The sequence below is a fragment of the Thermobia domestica genome, chromosome 1 (assembly GCF_964235325.1).
Source record: "Thermobia domestica chromosome 1, izTheDome1.hap1.1, whole genome shotgun sequence".
NCBI classification, from domain to species: domain Eukaryota; kingdom Metazoa; phylum Arthropoda; class Insecta; order Zygentoma; family Lepismatidae; genus Thermobia; species Thermobia domestica.
The window spans coordinates 110,120,149-110,142,988 of NC_137454.1; positions in this window are offsets into that span (position 1 = coordinate 110,120,149).

Genomic DNA, 22,840 nt, shown 5'->3' on the forward strand with positions numbered 1-22,840 from the left:
ACTGATTATATTGAGGAGCTATACACTTATATTCTTTAATATATGGTAATTCTGTTACTTTCTAGAATGGTATCCTTTCAGATACTGAATTCGGTAGCAGTTCCATTCTCAATCGCCCACAATACGTATTTTTATCTTGCTTACTTTTCTGTCTTCAATTATGTCCAAAATCTATGAAAACAAATATTTCCAGTTAATAGGAGTTTATCAATATTATACTGTAGCACACATGATAGTCATCTTACTTCAGTAGCTGATCAACAGAGACTAATGCCACTATGCATACCGATAGCTGTACATGTTTGCACGGGAAGAAGAAGAGGAAAATCATGTATCATCTTGTTTATACATGTACCATACACTTACGAAAGACCACGATCCTTGGGGTCCGGGTTCGATTTTCGGTTAGAAAGCATTCATTATTTTAAGGCATTAACTTAATTCGATCCTTTCTGTCGTGAAAATGAAAATCAATGCGAAGTGCTATATACGTGAAATTCTTTTTATGCAAGGACATATGCTGCAGAAACCCAAATCTTTATTCAACAACATCACTATTTTTAGTTTCATCATCATTACAGTATTCAATCTTCGGCATGCACCCAATAGCATATGACAAACAACATATGTGCGGTACGGAAAGCGACACTAAGACAAACTTAAGTCAACTCTAGTTCGTGAGTTATCAAATTCGATCCCAGTTCCTACCAAATACTAAAATGTTTAGCAGAGAAGCAAGGTAAAATGTGGATAAAATTATCAAGGAAATTATGTTTGTACAGAATATATCCCTTCATTCAATCCTCAGCATTCACCCAAGTGATCTTTGTCATGCGTAAACAACATATGTGCGAAACAGAAAGCGACACTAAATTCCAATCTAGCGAACGTGGACTTCCATGGGGGTATTGACCCTAAAATCATGTGTCTGGTTCCGCTGATGAAGAAATCAGTCCGTAATGTTTTTGATATCCCATAAACTTATGAAGAACCAACGGTCTTGCGTTCTACTCCGGTGCCAGAGCTTTCAAAATGAAATCATATTTAGGGTCCGGGTTCGATTCTCGGTAAGAAAGCATTGAATATTTTAAGAGATTAAGTTAATTCATTACTTTCTGTCGTGAAACGAAAATCATTGCAAAGTGCTGTATACAAGAAATTCTTTTTTTCTCATGTAAGGAAATTTTCAACTCTAAAATCGTGAAGTACGACATTCGATCTCAGCTCCTCAACCAAAGTGGATTTTTGTGTATACAATCTTTATATCGTAAGTTAACGAAGTTACAATCAAGGTTAGTTGTCTGCTTCACTTTTCAATTCCCAATAATAATAATAATAATAATAATAATAATAATAATAATAATAATAATAATAATAATAATAATAATAATAATAATAATAATAATAATAATAATAATAATGGGATGCTGTATTTTTATGTTTGTTATTTACGGCCTAAGTTCGATTCCCGTTGAAAGCAAAACATATATTCTTTTTTTACGTTTCAGTATCACTTTGGTCACCCTTAGGTTGTTCAATTATAAATACATACAATTATTAACACATCTTTTCTAAGTTCGATTAACGTAATTTCATACTTGGTCTATCAGTACATATTTTTATTTCAAAGCTTTTTTGAAATAAAAATCTAATCTATATGCGGGCACTGAGGCTCAGTGATAGAGTGAATAAATTTCTCCTAAGATCGATTAACGTAATTTCGTACTTGACCTATCTGCAAAAGTGACTTTGAATATTAATTAACATGTTTTTACTTACATGTGGAGGTCCGGGTTCAATTCTCCAAGAAAGAGAAAGAAAGAAAGACCATTGGAGACTTGAAAGGATTACAGTGCATCGAAATGAAGAGCTTCGAACGATAAATATCGTATGCTATACTACAGGGGACCCAACAACAATCAATATATATAAGTAGACTATTCGCCAGAGGAGACTAAGTGTCCAAAATAGCTATCCAATAAAAGACGAGAAGACGAAGACCTATCAATTGGGAAGCTTCGATCACTGAATATCAAAGAAAAGGGGTGGAGGTCTAAAATAGCTACCCAATGCTATGCAAAGTAGCTATTCAACACAAGACGAAAAGATGACAACCAATCTTGGGAAGCTTCAGGAAAAGGCATGTTTCATATTGTTTCTACAGCCGGTAGCCGTTCAAGAGTATGAGGATAGCAACAACGGGTTCCCAGGATCAATATTTCCCACGGGGTAGCCAATACACGACGAGAAGACGAAAAGGCATGTTTCGTCTTGATTCTACAGCTGGTAGGTGTCCAAGAGTATGAGCATACGTATACCAGCTTAGCAACAGCGCCCAGCGAACGTCCCCGTGGGAAAAAGTAGTCAAGATCAAATTTGCTGCCGTGAATTATTCACTACTGCATACACCAATAACGATTATGCTTTTCAGATAGAAAATAGAGTGTGTAGGATATAACCAAAGTAGTCATATGTCGCTTATATTTATTAGAAATTATTCAAGACTCTAAATTCAAGATTCAAGATATTCTAAATTGTTACTCTGTATAAATCTATGTTTCTGAACTTGTTAGGTAGAACTCTGGTTATGTTACATATTTGAATAGTAAACTTAAATACATGTTATAAAGTGTATTGAGATTATTGAAACTTGTTTTACAGATGGGAAGTTGTCTTCATCATTTTTTTACGAATTGGAATTCAGTGCTGTTTCACAGAATAAATAATTCCTTTCCACTGAACACCTTTATCTATCTATCACAGAAATCTTATGCTCATTGCGGTTGTAATTAAATTACGTCCAGAATCGCATTATTCTATACAACGTCTGGCTACTATATTGCTCTCACAGACCTTAGACAATATATATTTTGCTTTTCCAGTTCGTTAATAGTCAGTTATAATCTCACAAAGTACATTCAGCTCTGCTCCTACTTCGGTCCACTCTTTACGAAATTATCGGGTAATGTATTATCTGAATTGAATATTTGTGATTGTTTAGCTTCGTCCCTACAACATTCAAATAAAGACATTTCTCAAATATGGCAATTTCAGAGGTAGTATGATAATTCCAAAAATATCAAAGTGTTTGGTTGCTTTATTGGTTTCAGCATTCACCTAAAAAATACTAGCTAATTACTGATCACATCATGTCTATGAGCACAAAAGACATACGGGATACTGCAACACATGATCATTTTTCAATATATTATATTCAAATATGGCATTAAACACTACCTACCATTTTGCATCACCGTGTTCCATATATTTTCATCTGTTGAATCTATGATAACGTAAGATTTCTTTCGTCCTCCTAGGACGTCGCCTCTAGTATGAATGCTTTTGCAATAAACGTGTTGCAATTTTTCCTTATTTTTTGATGTTGTGCTTTATTGTTAAAGGCTAAACGCGTAGATATAAATAGAACCAAGTTCATTAACTGCATTGCTGCAGAATGTATGTATATATTTTATGGTTTGCATAAAATAATTACATTTTTTGTATACTACAATATTTACTTCTAGAACTACACTATTTAACGTAGTACTTTATGTATAATTAGTTTTTCAATCCTATGCATAACGTAGATATTATTGTAATCTTACCTCTGTATCCGTCGTTGCGTAAACTGCTCCAATCCGAATGTTCTTTGCACTACTGTCAACGGACTGATTATTTATTATTTCTTTCGCAGCATCAATTCCACTTCTCCACAAACGAAAGAGACAAAAACTAATTTAATATAGAAAATAGAACTATTTCCTTATTTACCACATTTGACAAACTTTTACATACACATATAAGGAAAAATGAGAAGTTTAAATATGTTCACAGCATCAGAAATTTGCTGATACGAACAAGTTTATGGTATCAGTTTCTAAGAATTATTTAGCATTTTAAAGAGAAAATGTGCTATGCTTGTAGAATTTATTGACCACAATAAATCCGTTAATTAGCACTGTAAGTTTCCTGCATGCGTTGAAACTGTGTAGGAGCGATTGCATGCTGAAATTGCAACTTCTAATACTGGTCTATCTTTGTCTTAATCTTCAGTTGTTGAAAATTAACAATATGGGTTTTCGTGTAGTCCTCCACAAACTTTCCACTTCTTCACCGGACCGCTTTCTTGTTCATCAGTCAATTAGGTTTAATATAGCCTTTTAGCTTTAGTTTAATTACCATTATTCATTATACTAAACAATTTCTTTACCTTTCCATGATAGATTTTTGTTTGGATTTACTTCTCAGTTGGTGGTCGGCATGAAAATCCTCCCACGACGGTGAAAGAGTGTACCAGATAGATTTCGAGACTCTGATTACGAAAATCTCATCGAGAAAGTTCCAAAACGTAAGGCTTTTGGGCGGGGTGCTGTTTCCGTAATTGACAGAAAAATCGTATTTTTCATATTAGTATGTGTTTTTCGTGTTTGGAGTGCATAATTCTGAATTTTTGTCTTAATCCAAGAACTGTTAGTAGGCTATATCCCAGGAAAATTCTTTTCTCTAGCTCACGACCCCCCGGAAACGTAACCCCTCCCCTTGGGTTGCAAAGATTTATTGTCGTTCCACACTGCATACACTAAAACCTGGGCGTTATTAACGGAGAAAGGTTTCGTAATCAACTTCCGATCATTCGTCGGCTCCCTTTCGTCTAGACGACAAATGATTGTTGAAAGAAGGCGCCAATACATACACCACCTTGTCGCGTCAAACAAATATTTCAGTTTCGAGTTGATAATGTTAGAAGGTGGTGTAACGCTGGGTCTGTGTATACTGTGGGTGAAAAATATTTCTGCGTGAAATATTGACGTTTGTGTTAAACGAACATTAAGAGTACTTGCAACAATTTGACAGATTCATTCTGCTACATATGAAGGGAAGTAATTTTCAAGAGACAAAGTAGGTCATTGCCACCGTTCCTGAAGACAACCTATCATCTGTACTTCGGGTGCAAAATCGGCGCCCAGGATCGCGTTTGGAACTCGTGTGCCCGTACTCCCACAGGATGGTTGAAAGGTACACATAAATCGATGTCGTTCGCCGTACGTATGGTTTGACGCGAGCCGCGTGATCATGTTTCAGACTGTTGCTTCTGCCTGACTAATATAAAAGGTTTCTCAAAAATCATACAGCATAAAATACAGTATCCTCACTTATATTCAGATAGGAGACCTTTGAAACATTATGTCTGACATTACCCATACCACCAGACCGTACTCACCGTACCCGTACCCGTACTCAAGTACCCTGTGCAGTGGTTCATTGTATGAAGAATCTGCTGCTTGTGAGGATATTCGAGTATACAGCCAGATGCCAATTACGCTCCAGGGCCTGACACTAATGAACCACATGTGATAAGTCAGGAAGATCTGAATGATCTGATCAGGGACTTAAAACTTCCCAAGTCTAAGCTCCTGTTGCTTGAAATCACGACTTCAATAATGGAATCTACTAAACCAATATGTGAATATATCGTTGTATAGGAAAAGAGAGGTTGTATTACAGTGACATTCCATCGCTTATGGGAGAACTGAAATTGAACTACAATACTGAAGATTCGTAGATTCCTCTAAGATAAGTCTCAATGCAGTGTTACTACACAATGGCAATGAAAAGCCAGCCATCCCTATTGTTCATGCTGTACATATGAAAGAAACATACGACAACATGCAAAACCTATTCCAGAAAATAAAACACGAAGAGTTCCAGTCGTCTGTATATCCTGACTTTAAGGTTTTTGCCATCCTCACATGTTTACAAGGAGGTTACACAAAGCACTGCTGCTCCTTGTGTCATTTGGATACTCGAGCCAAATATCAGTACAGCATCACAAAATGGCCGCCAAGGAAGCAACTGGTCCCAGGTGAGATGAACGTGGATGATGAACTTCTTTCTCATCCGGAGAAAATATTCCTTTGTATCAAATTAGGGCTCATGAAGTTCTTCGTCAAGGCTTTGAACCGGGATGGTGAAGCATTTAATCATCTCTGAAAACTATTCCCAAGACTCAGCAAGGCCATGGTGAAATTAAGTGTTTTTACGAGACCTCAAATCAGAGACATTTGAAAAGATAACACATTTTCTTCTAAGCTTAATGAAGTGGAAAGTATGGCTTGGGAGACCTTTCGAGAAGTGTTCAGTAGCTTTCTAGGGAATCATGTCACCTGATTACAAATACATTGTGGGCAAGTTAATTACTTCATTTCGTAAAATGGGATGTAATATTTCCCTAAAGTTACACTTCCTGCATTGTCACCTGGATTTCTTCCCTGAAACGTACAGTTTTGGGGAGGTCCCTGACGAACACAGGGAAAGGTTTCCCCAGCAAATAGCTGTCATGGAGAGGCGCTACAATGCCAAAGGGAGTGTGAATATGTTGCAAGACTTCTGTTGGAATGCGACACATGAGACATCCTGTAGTAATTACAAGAGGAGTAGGAAAATCAAGTGACACGTAAGTGTTTAACTTCTATGCAATTTTATCTGCATAATTTACATTTATATTTAAATTATAACGTGCAAATTATTATGGGTGGAGAATATGATCTTTGGACGGATATTGAAACACCCCCTCCTCCCTGAAAACTTGTACATCCTGGAGATAAACGGGTTACGTACTCAAACTCCGAAATCCGAATCCTATAGGAATTGCCTATTTTCGTTAGTGGAACCAAAAAAAAGTTTCATTTTGCCGACCAATGTTATTAGGATACTAATGTGTGAAATATAAGTTGTCGTACTGCTTTTGAAAGTATTAGAATATTTTCAAGTCTACTCATTCCTTCACAGGAGGAAAATTAGCGTTTTCTTCATTTATTAAATATGTTATTGTTTTTCTTTCGTAAGTAGTGTGCACAGGTCTAAGTTTCATTTTTATATCTGTCTAGGTGAAATGTTCCTTTTAAGAAGAGAGTGATTTGGTTTATGGACAGTCTTTCATCAATATCACGATTCGAATAAGCATTACATGAAAGTATAATATTAATTAATGCCACTCCTTTAAACATATAACTCCAAAGCATATATATGCTCCAAAGCATAAAACACATAAGCATATAAACACTCCAAAGCATATATATGCTAAACTATGATTTAAAGGTATATAATTGTCACAATCCATATCGGATGCGCACAATCTATGGATGTAACATTATTGTTAGTCGTTTCAAATTGTTTTCTATGTCACAAGTCAAATTAGAAATAAAATATGATCACCTATATCCCTTTGAATACGTTATTCAATTAATTTAATATTATAATATTTTGGAGATAGAAGTTTGAAAACCATATTAAATGTATCTTAATGTGCTTCAGTAGATGTAGTATGATTCAATTTTGCGCATGAATTATGATCATCAATACTGTTTGTACAGGTATGTTATTCACTTTAGTATCATATAAACATTGGGAGATCTAAGATTGAAAATCGTTCTAAATATTTTAAGTATTTAGTACTTATTGTGTGATTGTTCAGTAAGATACTCAGATTTGATATAATAAAGATTTAATTTGAATTTTGGCTATAACGAAAGATCGATGTGTCTGAATCACTTATTCTTGGGTTCTCTTGTATCTGGGTTACGCTAATTGTTTGTGCTACGGCTCGTTCTTTGAACACTTCCACTTCTGGACACTTTAAGTGAAGACATTTTCATAAATTAATATAAATTCGAGAAATGAGTGTATATCCTTGCAAACTTCTGCAGGATTTTCTCGGGAAAAATATGTTATCTCCATTTCACGACGACAATTATACGCATAACACACATATCTAAGTAACTAATATATGAACAACAGACGTAACGAATGGCAAAGAAGAACAGCTAAAGTTACAGTTGAAGTTACATTAGAATACATCTAACAAATTTTAGTGCAAGAATAAGCAGATAAGAAGAATAATAGAACCACAAATATATAGGGAAGAAAAATCTACGAATACCTTGACAAAGTAGGGAGTGCAGAGTTGTAAGCTATGCAAGCACCTTCTGGGTTAATCATAAATTCTCCATCGATTCTTATATTTTCTACCAAGTGCAGTACTGTCCATTTAGGTATAACTTTGATCTAAAAAAGTTAAATAAATAGATTTACCAGATTTTGCATTATTTTATCATTATGACTTAAAAATTTCCAAACGTAGTTGCTAAATATGTCTTGTAAATATTGTAATGATTTATTTGATGATAAGGTAGGTTTTCCTTATGTAATAATAAGATAATATAGATATAAAAGACAAACTATTTTAGTAGAATTTAGATGCTGTTTTTCAAACTAGGACCATTAGCTCAAGTACTTTTTAGACGAAAATCAAATATTGAATAGTAATACAGAACATGCACTCGAAAGTATCTTACATATACAAATTACAGTTTAGTTTAATAACAGAAGCAATAATTATTAAAAGCTTGAAACCTTAGTCTGAAGATCTGTCACATTCACATTGTCGAGGTATTCTTCTTTCTCGTATTTGATCATTTCGTGAAGAGTAGTGGCACTTAGGTGAGCTACATCTTGAAAGAACGTCTTCAGAAACGTCTGGTTCTTTTTATCTACTTTTCCAAACAACCTTAATTTATAAAATATACCCAAGAAACATAAAGTGTTAGTATATATATGCATACACATACTAACATTCATAATTGCTGTTAAAATATAAAACTTACAACTAATAATGGCAATTTTCTATATTTCGGAAGTACGAAACCATATTTCAAATAATTAAGAAGTGTTTCTCAACGTCAAAAATAGAAGAACAATATTGAATACAAATAAATATTTAAAATATATAGGTTTTAAGTAAACAGTGTATAAATAATTGATAATCTCTTTCAGCCGTGTTAATACTCTTAGTTGATTTTCTCAAAATCGATTATGATAATTGTCGAAGTACCTTATTTCGGTCATCTTGGTGTAATTTATCGGTTAAGGTATGACATATCCTTAAGCAATATTTTAGCTAAGAGAAAATTTAATTGTATGGATATATATAAAAAAGAAACTCTATCTCGCCAATCATATAATGTATTGATTCGTTGCTACTATCACAATAGGTATTCGAAAGGGGATATATATGGATAGCTTTCATGTAAGTCAACTAAGTTCAAATGGCTTAATGTTTTCGTTACTTCTACCTAGTATAGATAGAGAAACTATATTTTTAAAAAATAGTAAACCTAAAATTACAAAACTGTAAACTACATCTGTGTGATTTAGCTATGTACATAACTACCTAACTACTAACTGTATGGCCCATCGAATCCGGAGATTTAATGCCGCGTTCAAAAACGCTCTCCACTGACTTCTATCCTTAGCTAACTGGATCCAATTTCTACTTTGTATTCCTATTCCGGCAAATTCGATATTAATATTATCCTCCTATCTGCGCCGAGGTCATCCTAATGGTCGTTTTTCGATTGCTCTTCTAGTTAAGACTTTGAAAGCGTTCCTATATTCTTCCATTCTAACTACTTGTCGTGCCCCTCTAAGCCTCCTAGATTTAATGAGCCTAGCAATGTTTGGTAAACCGTAGTAAACCGTCAATTATGTAGTTCCTTGTTATGAAGTTTCCGCCATTTCCCATTCCCGTTCCTCTTGGCTACGAATATGCTTCTCTGGACCTTGTTCTTAAGTAATTTCTGTCTATATTCTTTTCACAGATTAAGTGGCCATGTTTCACAGCTATACAGAACAACAGATATGGTTATCTTTTATATAGTTTAAGCTTCAAATTACTCGACAGAATTCGCGACGACAAGGGATTCTGAACTGACAAGAGATTCCCTGATTTTAGTCGACATATAATTTCTTCGTGAGTATGCTTTTTTCTGTTAATATTGATCCTAGATATTTGTCAGTATTCAACTTAGCAAAAGTATTATTTGATACTGTACGAATCCATAATTTAACGTATTACCATCCCGGCAAATGTCATATTCCTCCACATAACATAAATATGAATTCGTCATGAAATGTTGAACTACCAACTTTACTCCCGGAAAATTCCAGTTTTGTGGCTAGTCACTCGGCACCTAAGAGTCCATTATATATCGTAAATTTTACGATAGTAAGTCTCATCGTTCTCAAGCCGCAAGGTATGAAATCACACTTGACTGTTTCTCCAGTTTGAGGCGTTACGAATTGAAGCAAAGGACTGATAGGACGTATTACTGCCAAATTGCTTGATTGAGTTGCTGACTGTGGAACAAAAATCACTCTGAATCATAAACAGTTTGTGAAAAATTCAGAAGGAAGTAGTTTTAGATATTCATTTCAAAATCTAATTATAAAGCTTAAGATTGTATTTGATTAATATAATTATTACTTAATATTTTTCTGTGAAAATGCATTATTTAATATATACAAGTCATAACAGAAAATATACATATTGTGTAATTAAATTAAACAGTATTGTTCTATAAAATATATAATGGGAAAGATAACTGTTTAAAATGGTTGAGATTCATTAAGCTTAACATTGCATCGTTAATCAAATTCTTATATACAGTATTATGTAATACTAAAGTAAGAATACATTCTAGATATATTAGATATTATTAAAAGACACATTTGTACTTGAGAAGTTCTATAAAATAACACAATGTGTTACATAGTTCGTATCATCAATGATAATAACAAACTAGGAGAAACCCGAATAGTAGCTATCGAGGCCCGTTCGTGCAGTGTATTACAGGTAAGATATTCCACGTGGAACCTTTGAAAATTTAACTTAGTATGAAGGTTCATATTCTACCTTAATCTGTAGACTATTCTACTTCCCGTTCTCTACATCTCGTGTTGTCTCGGTGGTTACAAAAAACCCAAAACTACTATCAACCAAAATGAATCTAAAATAAACAGCAATTTACTACAATAGACAGATGTATTTTAGACTGTACCTTATAATAACTGGTTGAAGTTACCTGTACAATCTTAAATCGCTAACAAGAGTTATTGGGTCGGATATCTGCAGGCAATCATTCCAATTTCTATTTCAATGGATTATACGATAGACTGCTCATTGGTTCGTTGCATTCTACAGTATGGAACGTCATTAGGCACTATATTTAAGATATTCCTTAGTACATGCTTTAGGAGTTTCGCAGAAGCTTGGTTGGGATACGATTTACTTGATGTCATGTTGTGCACGAACCTGATGTCATAATGTTTTACTGTATTACTAACTTGATCTGTACGATCACAAAGCCAGAGTTCTCACACTGTTCTATTCCCCAAGTCATCACATCATTTCTCCCAACTGTTCAATTTTTGTTGTCGCCTTTGTTTTTGAAGCTGCTAGATTCTTTTGTATCTGCTTACCGCTACGTTTGGCAGGTAAAACTATATGTAATCCATTGTCATAGGCAACGTACTGTGTACCTTGTTTCGGTAACAACGGTTCATCATCTTCATAACAGCCAGCGGAAATAACATTGACATATTGAGGTAATCAATGTTACCGTTCTGAAATCTCTGTATTATGCACAGTGTTGACTGTATAACGAAGTGTATGAAAGTGTATATGATGTCTATGAAAACCTTCTCCCTTTTTCAAACCAAATCATTGATAACACGTATAATTTCGTTTTGATTTATTAGAGCTTAGCGTCTATTTTGAACAGTTAGGTGACAACAGAAATTTTAAAAATGCATTTCTACGTTTATCTAGCTAACATCAGGTATCGAAGCCATTAGCCTCATTTAGTAACGGTTCCCGTCAACAGGAATTAAATCTCAATTATTGCTTGCAGCATATATCGGGCCTTATGCAGAGCCGTGTTGACTCGTGATTAGTGCCATACTAAAGAGTTCGACTAACATTTGTTTCCTGCAGTAGTCAGACCTTTAGTATGACGCTAATCAAACATCAGAAGGACTTTTCATAAGCCGAATCATGTTTCACGTTTCTTTATTTCCGGCAACGGGTTATTGGGAATGAGGCCTTTGATATCATACGCTAGTCAAACATAATCCCGTTACCAATATAACTTAAGAAGAAAGTTATTATTATTATTATTATTATTATTATTATTATTATTATTATTATTATTATTATTATTATTATTATTATTGAACATACTAATAATCGCTTTCTTGCCATAGACTTCTAACAAAGATGGGAAATGACTGCTATATGGTGAGTACTGAGGTATACTACGTGTATTAACCAAGGAAGAAACAAAACAGTTGTAAAGTTTGGATTCAGTTTCTTGGTCCTGGCTCTCATCTACAAAGTCTTAACAACATTTACTTGGTGTAAAACATTTTAATTATGTGGAAACAACAAATAAGGAATTTAAGATTGTTTCATGTAATAGAAAAAGAAAAGACACGATAGAAGAAACGTAAACTGTCATAAGAATGAAACAACAAAAAATACATTGACTGAACAATAAATTCCCCAACTGCCACAATCCTTGCGCTAATTTCTTCGAGGCGAACTTCTTTCCTGCAATAAAATATTAGTATGTAACAGCGTTATAACATATAATATAATACTATAACGTAATAAATATAGAAATTATTTGATATATATATATATATATATATATATATAAAGGATTTACAAACGGAATCCCCGGGAATCTTTTATAGCTTTCGGCAGTCTTTTGTGCCACCGTTAATATATTCTGAATGACTCATCTTTATATAAAGTTGATTACAACTCTGAGATGATACTGTGCCGCATTAGGTCTGTCGTAAGTAGTTTTTGAGATATGAAATATAAAGTTCATTTTTATACAGTTTGACACTCTGTATCTGTAGAACAAAGCGATTCTGAAGAAAAGGTTAGTGCTTTCTTCCTAAGGCTACAATCGTCTCTCACGTTTGTAAGAAAGTATTAAAGTACACTGTATGTATGATTAAGATGAATGCTCTTGCTGCCTGCTCCTACCTAAGGAAAGGTATTCGAATTTTAAAAAAAGAAAATCAATTACTCCAAAATAACTTATAACTCCATACGCAAATTGAGTATTGTATACTTACTCCTTAATGACGGTCTTGAATTTTCGCGTAAGTACATTTGGTGGGCACAGAGTAATTGCAGGTAGCGGAATCTTCCACTCGTTGTAATTTGTTTCAATTGTAACCACAACAGGATTATCCTGAAACTTCCTCCAGGATTGATAAATAAGAAGTCCTGCAACGACAGCGCCACTTAGGAAAAGTCCTATCCATAACAGCCTGCAAAATGAAATTCCGAATAGTTGAGAAATGCATTACAATGTAGCAATTCAGAAACAATAAGAAAGGAAATAAAATATAAATTCCATACATAATTAGCCCTATACATGATTTAAGAGTACTCCACATAAAAGCAAACTATGTAAAACCGAAATAGTTGATATGTAAAATTGTTATTTGTGTTATTTGTGTATTAGTTATTTGTGTTGTTATAACTACATTTCTTAAAGTACTTTGAAACGTAATCACCACACAGTCTCCATAACTAAATAAGTGAATATCAATTTCAAATATTCTCATTGCACTTTGAAGCCATCAGGTAATAACAAGGTTCAAGACTGTTAGCATTGGTGAAGTATAATCCGTAAAAGAAGTCCAACTGTACAACTAGCTATAAATCACAAGTCTTATTACACTCAGCACTTCACAGTGGGCATGATTCTCAATACAATAGGACACAACGATATCTAACATTTCAATAGTATTTATGATAACCGTTATTATTTCAAGTACTGCTCGTAGTATAGCTGTTAGAATCAAAATGAGGGCAGTATGGATGTTATACTCATACTACAGTCGTAACTACCTCCTTCCAGAAATCGTCACATAATTGCTGAGGAAGTCAAAGAATACGTGGAAACTCTAAAAGGAAACCAAGTTATAAAGCAGCTGCAGAAGCTACGATCCAGTTGTCTTCTTTGTTTGTGAATTATGCTGTATTCCTACTGACGGCTAAGATGCTATAATTCTGATGTTTCACTGTCACCTTTTGTATTGCTCAAATTTCGCATCACTGTTATAAAGGTACATACTTAATTTCCGTCCGTTTTCGCGATACTATTCTCATAGTAGCTGGAATACCAGAGAGTTTACCTCTAAATTCGACATTCACTTTCTGTTAATATGAATGTCATCGGTTTGCTGTATATTTATACCTTAAACAGAATTCACCGAAATATAATTTTAGTTTCCTTGAGAATGTATATTGTTTCCTTTTCCACTTCAATTTTAGAAAATGTTTCCACCTCAAATATTGGTGTTCTTTATACTCCTCCTTCAAAGAAAAATCATTCCAATTGATTAAAAATTTTATACACGAAATTAAATACTTTTCGTTAAAATAAGCTTTTTCACTAATCACGTTATCTCAATTTAAGAAGATTTTCTAACTGAGCTAATCTTTAATGAAAGTTTCATGTACTTCTAAAGGTATGCCATGTTCTGTCAGAATGATCTTAAAACAGCCAAAATAGTAAAAGTCTATTACATTTCTCACCCATAAATGTGTTTATGGTTAAGAACTAAACACTGAAGGAAGTTGTATTAAAACCAATTATTAATAATATATAAGTTAAAGCTAAATCTACTTCTACCGTTACACACCTCAGTAAGTACGCCATTGCTGGGAAAATAAACTATAAAGTAATCATTCAACTCTTTTTCCAACTAGAATTGGTTTCTACGTCGGCTTGGCCACACTCACCATGATGTGTAGCGAAATGTTCTAGTTGAGGAGATAGGGACGAAATAGGATTTCATAGGATTAATACCTTAATATACCACTTCTTTTCAGCTTATAATCAGGATTTTCTTAAAAAAGAATTCTGTCAGGTGAATTTAGTCATATGTTTCAACGATAAATTATTTTATTTTGTTCACCAAGGCACATCATAAAGTACTAAGATACTTTTGGCTACTAAGATAGATTTACTTTTTAGCTGAATCGTTAGCAGTTGGATAGATTAATTATGATAATGAAAATGATTTTGGTAGATTAGGGAAGGAAACCAAAGAGAACTGTACTTAGTTGGCTGAATTTGAGAACAAAAATGAAGAGAAATTTGCTGGGTTAGAGCTAAAAGTGGATGAAAATAAAGTGAATTTTGACGAGTTAAAGAGTGAAATAGGTCAGACGTTAGACGCTGTAGAGAAGAATATCGCGAAAATAATCAAAGATTTGAAAAAAAAATATTACGACTGTAGAAGCCAAATATAAACATAGGAATGAAGTACTTGAGCAACAATATGACACCATGACATTAAAAGTTTAGGACATAGTAGACAAAGTCATTCAAAGTTCCAAATAGGCAATTTGGTGCCGAATATAGTACACAGAAACCTGAACCCCTAATTAAAGATGGATATTCCTAGACAATTCGGAAATGGGCACTATAGCGTCTTATGCGGAATAAAAGGATCTCAGTAGTAGTAGTAGCTCTAGTGATGATTCAGAAGTCAAGGCTGTATACGATAAACGTCGTAAGCGTACTAAGATGTTACTATCACAAATCGTCACATGTAAAAATACGAAATTAACGATGACCTCATGTTTAAGGAGATTCAGTGATTTCCTAAATTTCAGAGTGATCCTTGCAGTGAATTAATTTTTCAAAATTATTTCCCAACCCTAGAGCTTATAGTTCAATTAACTAATCTAACTAACTCAGTCTTTCAACATCTAATTCGCATATCCATTCAAATGGCTTAACCTGATTACATTTTAAAATGAACTGCTAACATTGACCAGTTGATCAACCCAACTCGTACCTGTAATACCTCAACTCTAGATGTTTTCTCAACGTGTCGATATGGCCAACAAGTTCGTTGGATTCGCTACAGAATCAAGTAAAGGGACATACATCTCTTAGTCGCTCAAGGAGTGGTACAGTGGCTAGCCCCCATTTATTGAAGCCCCTAGTCAGCTGACCCAGTGCGTATAATTAGTAAACTGGTTTTACCAATGTCCTAATTATACATTGCGACTGCCTCCATTTATCCTGCTGAATACCACTGTCAACATTTTATGGATTATTCTCGCAGTAGCCAGCAATTTACGTCATGGAATTATATTTAGTGTTATACCATAGTTGAATCCCAGTGTTCATTATTTATTGGTATGAGATAAGTGTTTGTGGTAAACCCCGAAATATAACATTTCATCCATATACGAATGTGATAAAAACCTAAATGGCTATAACGTCGTCAAATATGAAGTGTAATTTTATGTTTGTGGAAATAGTTAAGTGTTTCCATGCGTATCAATGTTTAGTGTTGTGGTTACTTTTCTTCTCCATAATTTTTTCATAGTGCATTTAATAAATAAACATAGTATTATTATTTTATTAAATATTTTTTAACCATGTATTAATGATACTATTTTGTTTCGTGGTATGAGCTTTCATCAGGACGAACGTGAGGATTTCGATAAGACACATCGGAACCTCTCGGAGCTTTACGATCACCTCATCGTTGAGATAAGAAGGCGAAACGGAAACAGTTCTGTAAACACTTTTTGGAAATGTTCCTTGATGCTTTATAAAGGTAAGTTCAGATCTCTTGAAAGTACCTTTTCGTCAGCCAGCAAAGGGTAGATCCGGAGAGCGGTTACAAACTTTTGCCGAAAGATGGTCGGAACCCTTCCTATCATATATATATATATATATATATATATATATATATATATATATATATATATATATTTCAATATCATTTTTAATGGAATTTATCTTTGAAGGAATGACTTGAAGAGGGTCTTATAAAGTGGGGGTAATTATCTCGTTAGAAAAGAAAGTGGAAACCAAGTCTGGTGACGAAAATTAAAACAACATGCATTTTGTAATCAAACTGTCACGAAACGTGTCAAAAAAGCGGTTTTAGCCCGTACAGCATGACACTCTGTCTTATTTAAGGTATTATTGGCGTTCATCAAATTTGACCATATATATATATTTATCTATACTTATCTATCTATCTACCTATATAGATAGATAGATAGATAGATAGATGTATCGGGTGATTCCGTTAGTCCCTACTAGCCTTTAAATCTAAAACGGTCCGAGATATGTACAAACTGAAAAACACGTATCCCATTAGTTGCAAAGGACAAATGAGCGAACTAAAAATTTCGGCCCAGGGTCCCCCGTAGGGTCTCAGACGGGGTCAAACTCAAAATTGTCAAATGGAAAGAGGGGTCAAGTGGTATATCGCTTGAAAGCTCTTGTAAAAAGAAAGACGGTACAACAAGTTCCGATTCTCTACGATCACCCTATGCAAAAGGACGGCGGATCAATGTGTCATCAAAATTTGCATTGAAAACAATACGGCCACCCCTATAAATTTGAAACGGGCAGCCAGACGGAATAATTGAAAAACAAGTGTCTCATTATTTCAAAAGTACAACATATCACGGTAACCAGCTCTAGATATCCAGCCAGGGTCCAAATCCAAATTAGCAGTTGTTTGATTATGCTGGAGAGCAGACCCTGAACATTTTGAACAGCTATATTTCCTTAGTAACATACGTTTTCCGGGTACAATACTACACAGACTCTTCAGTCCTCTTTCGTGACATTACTGAAAAGAGTTGTCTTGTTTGGTCTCGTAGTCAACACTGGTAACATAGACAGTATGCAAAGGGAAGCGTTATGATGGACAGGTAAGAATATTATATTGAAAAGTCTAACGTTGTTAAAAGAATTAATTTACCATCGCATAACGTACAAAGGATATATCATATTTGACTTGGAGACGGCTTCTTTTCGTTATGTAACAGATGTACACTTCACACAGCATGTTTTACATCACATTTTTCCGAATTTGTCGTCCATATACAGGGAGACAACGGTCCAGACAGCTTCAAGCTCTGCCTCTCCTATGCTTCGAAGTGCCGTCGTTATACTATGCCTCATGTCTTCTTATGTAGTTGGTCTATTAGTGTAAACAAACTGTTCGAGTCGACCACAGAAATAATAGTCCATGCATGTAAGGTCTGCAGAGCGAGGAGGGAAAGGAGTATTGGACCCTCTTCCTAACCAACGGTGCAGAAATAAAGTATTTAAGGCACGTCTGCGTATAGGAGCAGCATGTGCTGGACAACCATCCAATTGCATCCGCATTATACGCTACAGATGAAGTGGGAAGTTTTGCAGCAGTTGCGGTAGATGTTCTGTCAAAAATTGATGGGACAGAGCCGTCGTTAAATTTCCATCAATAAAGCAGGGCCCAATTACATCTGTGCCAATGATACCACCCCACCCATTTATGATCCAACGTCTTTGTCAGCCGATCTGTAGTGTCCAGTGCGGATTCTCCACAGCCCAATAATGCGCATTGTGTACGTTGGCATGACCATCACTTTTAAATATTGTTTCGTCTGTCCACAGCACGTACATACTGAAAAACGATGGGTTTGTCCTCGATTTCTGACGGGCCAAATTATAAAACAGGAGGCGCTTATTACGGTCGGCATCTGTTAGCATCTGGCACAAGGAGATATGATACGGGTGGCGTTTATGCTTCCACAGTATACGCAGTACACTTGTTTGACTAATTCCGCGATCCCGGGTAATATCTCTTGAGGATGCATTAGGACGTGCGTCGACAGCAGCCAAAACATCAATAACGACATCGTTGTCATCTACAATTGGAGCATGTTTGTGACCCCCATATTGAGGAGGTATGCGCCCTGTTTGTTTCAGACGATTTGCTAACCATCGAAGTACATTATGGGAAATTGATTGAGGGAATCTTGCGTTATAAATTTGGGCTTCAGCTCTATAGTTTTGCCTACACTCCCCTAACACCATTAACATGTCAAATGCCTCCCCGATACAATGCTATCTTTAGCCAACACTGCACTCACACATTATATTAGGGTAGTACGTGCCACCTGCTACAATGAAATGGAAGCCTTTTAACATGCACACACAAAAACACACACACAACTCAATTCGTAGCGTGTATTACTTTTGCACAGCACAAGTACTTCACTGTAATTTGTACTAACAACCCTTTAGCAAAGCCTGTTCAACTTACTGTAGAACAAACTGTGTTTCAGCGTACCTCACGTTTGTGCCTTTCAATTCAAGGTTGCCTGCGACTGTTTCTGTCGAAAGGCGTATGTTTTGTACAACAAACATAAACCAGCAAACAGCACAATCCAGTTGCAGTAATCGTTGTCAAAGATGTGTATGTTTATTCATTTCGGTATTTCATTTGAAGTTATACGTTTCACAACATTAATGTCTCATGAATTTCATTTACATGACGCATAGCGAAGAAAAGCGCAGGTAAGGACAGGGCTGGAACCATGCATCAATCCCATTATTCACCTGTTGTTACTGAGGAACACTGAGCTTAAGATAGGTATACAGACGAACCAGGCTGTGACATCTTTCAAACCTAGGTCGGGAATTGGTGAGAAAATGCATTCTCCAACGTAAATAACACAACAAAGCGGAGAGGGTCGCAACGTGACACTCGGGGATTGGCAAGATTTATACTTCATTGGATAGCACACGGCAAGTCCAGAATACAGATGTATTCATACCGCCGTTTGGGTTCTGCGCTGAATAGGGGCAAATGGTGCAAAACAAACATGTCCCAGGGGAATTTTCCGTATAATTGCTGTACCCTGAAAAGTTATGGTGTGCATCATGGAAACAATCATCGCGTCGTGCACACAGCCGAAATATTTCGTGTGCTGCACTAGCCAGTCGGGGGGATACAGTGTTCAATTTTCTTGATCCCATGGTGCCGGAGGTCTGGGAAAGGAGAGGCCACCAAAATAAGCAACATCACAACTACCGACAAAGGGCATTCAAACACACATCATGTGCGGACACCAAGGTCAAGATCTGGGAAGAGCCCCAGACCTCTTAGAAAACAGATGCAGGAAAATTGGTAGAGCATGCTTGTCTCGTTCCACATCTCGAAGAATTATGTGCAAGCAAAGTGAAAACGGTTGTTTTCTCCCGAACGAATAGTGTCATTGACTCAATATTTCAGTTGTGTGCACCACTCGCAGATGTGTTTTTATGATGAACACGAAATCTCACCGGGGCTACCGGGCACTGTCCAGCAATTTTACCGCCAATTCCACTCGAATAAAAGTTTTTTCACATTCATTTCAGTGCCTTTTGATGACATTTTGACCCGCTGCCATGTTGCATAGGGTGATCGTAGCTAGTAGGGAATTGTTGTAGCTTCTTTCTTTTTACAAGACCTCTCAAGCAATATACCACTTGACTCCTCTTTCAATTTGACAGTTTTGAGTTGGACCCAGTCTGGGACCTTGCGGGGGACTCTGGGGCGAAACTTTTTACTTCGATCTGTTGTCTGTTGAACATCATGTGACACTTGTTTTTCAGTTCTTCCGTCTGGCTGCCCGTTTCAGATTTATAGGGGTGGCCATATTGTTTTCAATGCAAATTTTGATGGCATTTTGACCCGCTGCCATTTTGCATAGGGTGATCGTAGAGAATCGGGACTTGTTGTAGCTTCTTTCTTTTAAGAAGAGATTTCAAGCGATATGCCACTTGACCCCTCTTTAAATTTAACAATTTTGAGTTGGACCCCGTCTGGGATGTAGCGGGGGACCCTGGTTCGAAATTTTTAGTTCCCTCATTTGTCCTTTGCAACTAATGGGATAGGTGTTTTTAAGTTTGTACATATCTCGGACCGTTTTCGATTTAAAGAATTGGTACGGGCTAACGGAATCACCCGATATATATATATATATATATATATATATATATATATATATATATATATATATATATATATATATATATATATATATATAACCAATTGCTTCTCCAAGCAAAGACACACACCAAACTCCTAACTTATGTGCGTACAGCGAGTAATCAGGTAAGTATGGAGAATTTTTGTGTTAATAAATATATGTTCTTTTGGACAATTGATGTAACCCTTACAGGTGAAAATAAGCTTCTGCAATCGAAAACGCATTTTCCAGTGGGTCAATCCCATTACTTACAACAGATTGATATACTACGGGCAATACTTTAATGTTTAAGAAACTATATAATTACCAAAAGTGTTTTGTTTAAATTTATTAGCAATTTTTTTGGGTAGTATAGCAAATTTGTCTTATTATTAATCTTATTATTTTTTATCATATTATTATGTATTTTATATTAGTATTATTGTACTATTGTATGATACAACAGAGTAAAAATCACTTTCTTTTCGCCAGGACCATACTGCTGTACAAACGTGAAATTTGCATAGATCGTTTCCTTGCTCAAGTATTATGTAAGCTATTAACCCTCAACTGTACTCAGCCACACTCGTTGCTTATTAGCTTCACTCACGATCACTTGTCTTCATCTTCAAAAATTACCTTAGATTCTCATAGAGTGTTAATCTTTAACAAATCTGGAACTATGAGTTTTCATACTGTAAAAAAATGAGGTTTTGAAACAATACAAAATGACTACCACTTTAGCATGTTACTTCTGTGTTAATTTAGCACCAAGCACATCGACTTCTGATCATATCTGACATAGCTCCTTACCACCTGAGAGAATTTGCTTGGTATTTGTCGTTTAATATGAGCAAAGCTTTGTGAAATATATTTAGCACTTGTACCAAATGACGAATAATGTTCTATCTTTCCTGTTATCGATGACAATAATGTTGTAACCTGTGAATCGTCTGACAACAGTTACATAGCAACAGTTCTGCTATCTTCTGTTCATACCTTCTAAAACAGAAGAATAACAAGTAAAGAAAATAGGTGGCAACACTGTTATCTGTGTATCTGTCGTTAGATGATTCACAGGTTTGCAACAATATTATTGTGACCCATACCAGATAACACAAAATGTTATTAGTTACTTACCATAAATGCGAAATGTATTTTGTAAAGCTTTACTTATACCAAACAGTAAAAAACGGTGTAAATACTCACAACCAGTAACAAGGTATTTTCGATGTGCTCTGAAGGCGATGTCTTGTTGTCAAATTACATACCAGAAACACGCTAAAGTGGTAGTCATTTTGTGTTATTTCAACACCTCAGTTTTTGCTGTGCACCTTTGCTATGTATGGAGAAAATTTGAATATAGATCTTTTCAGTTGTTGATCTGCTACAATTAGCTTTCGTTCCAATTCTATTTTAATTTTCGAGCAATGATGCAAAAATGTATGATTATTTAAAAAATCCCGTACCAAATTTCTACGGATTTAGACGTTTCATTGCCCCTACATACTGGAAAAAGGATATTTGAATGTCTGTCCGTACTTAATTTCAATGTATGTTCGCTCGTGTATACAATGCTGTTGAACGCGTTTGCTTATTTTAAGACATATTACATAAGTCGCCCGTAGTATATCACTAAAACGTATTTTTACTTTTAATAATTATCAATCTCCTCTAGCATAAGAGAGAATGATGTTTTAAGCAAGTAAATGTTCATGGAGCAATTGGTGAAATGAAAATATGGCAGGGAACGGGAGTACTCCAAGAAAATCAACAGACATAATATTGTCCACTACAAACTTACCTGCAAGGGCCTCGAACGAGAAACCCACGCACTACAGATTTGCGCTCTACCACTGAGCCACCGCGCCCCTTAGTTTCCTCGTGAATTAATAAATATCAACAAAGAAAAATATGTGGTACTAACGTATATAAAAATCCCGAGAAAAAAGGTGATTCATAAACAGTTGTAATTAAATGAAATTGATTTGTTAGTTTGACTATGAAAGCAAAAGGCTAAGTCCTGCATATATCGACATGAAAATTCGAAAGAAAACAGAGATAAAAGCACTTGTCCTTGCTAGTGATGAAAGGTTTCCTCTCCAGGAAGATGCATTTTCAGGGCGGAAGTACGTAGGCCTCTAACATCAATTT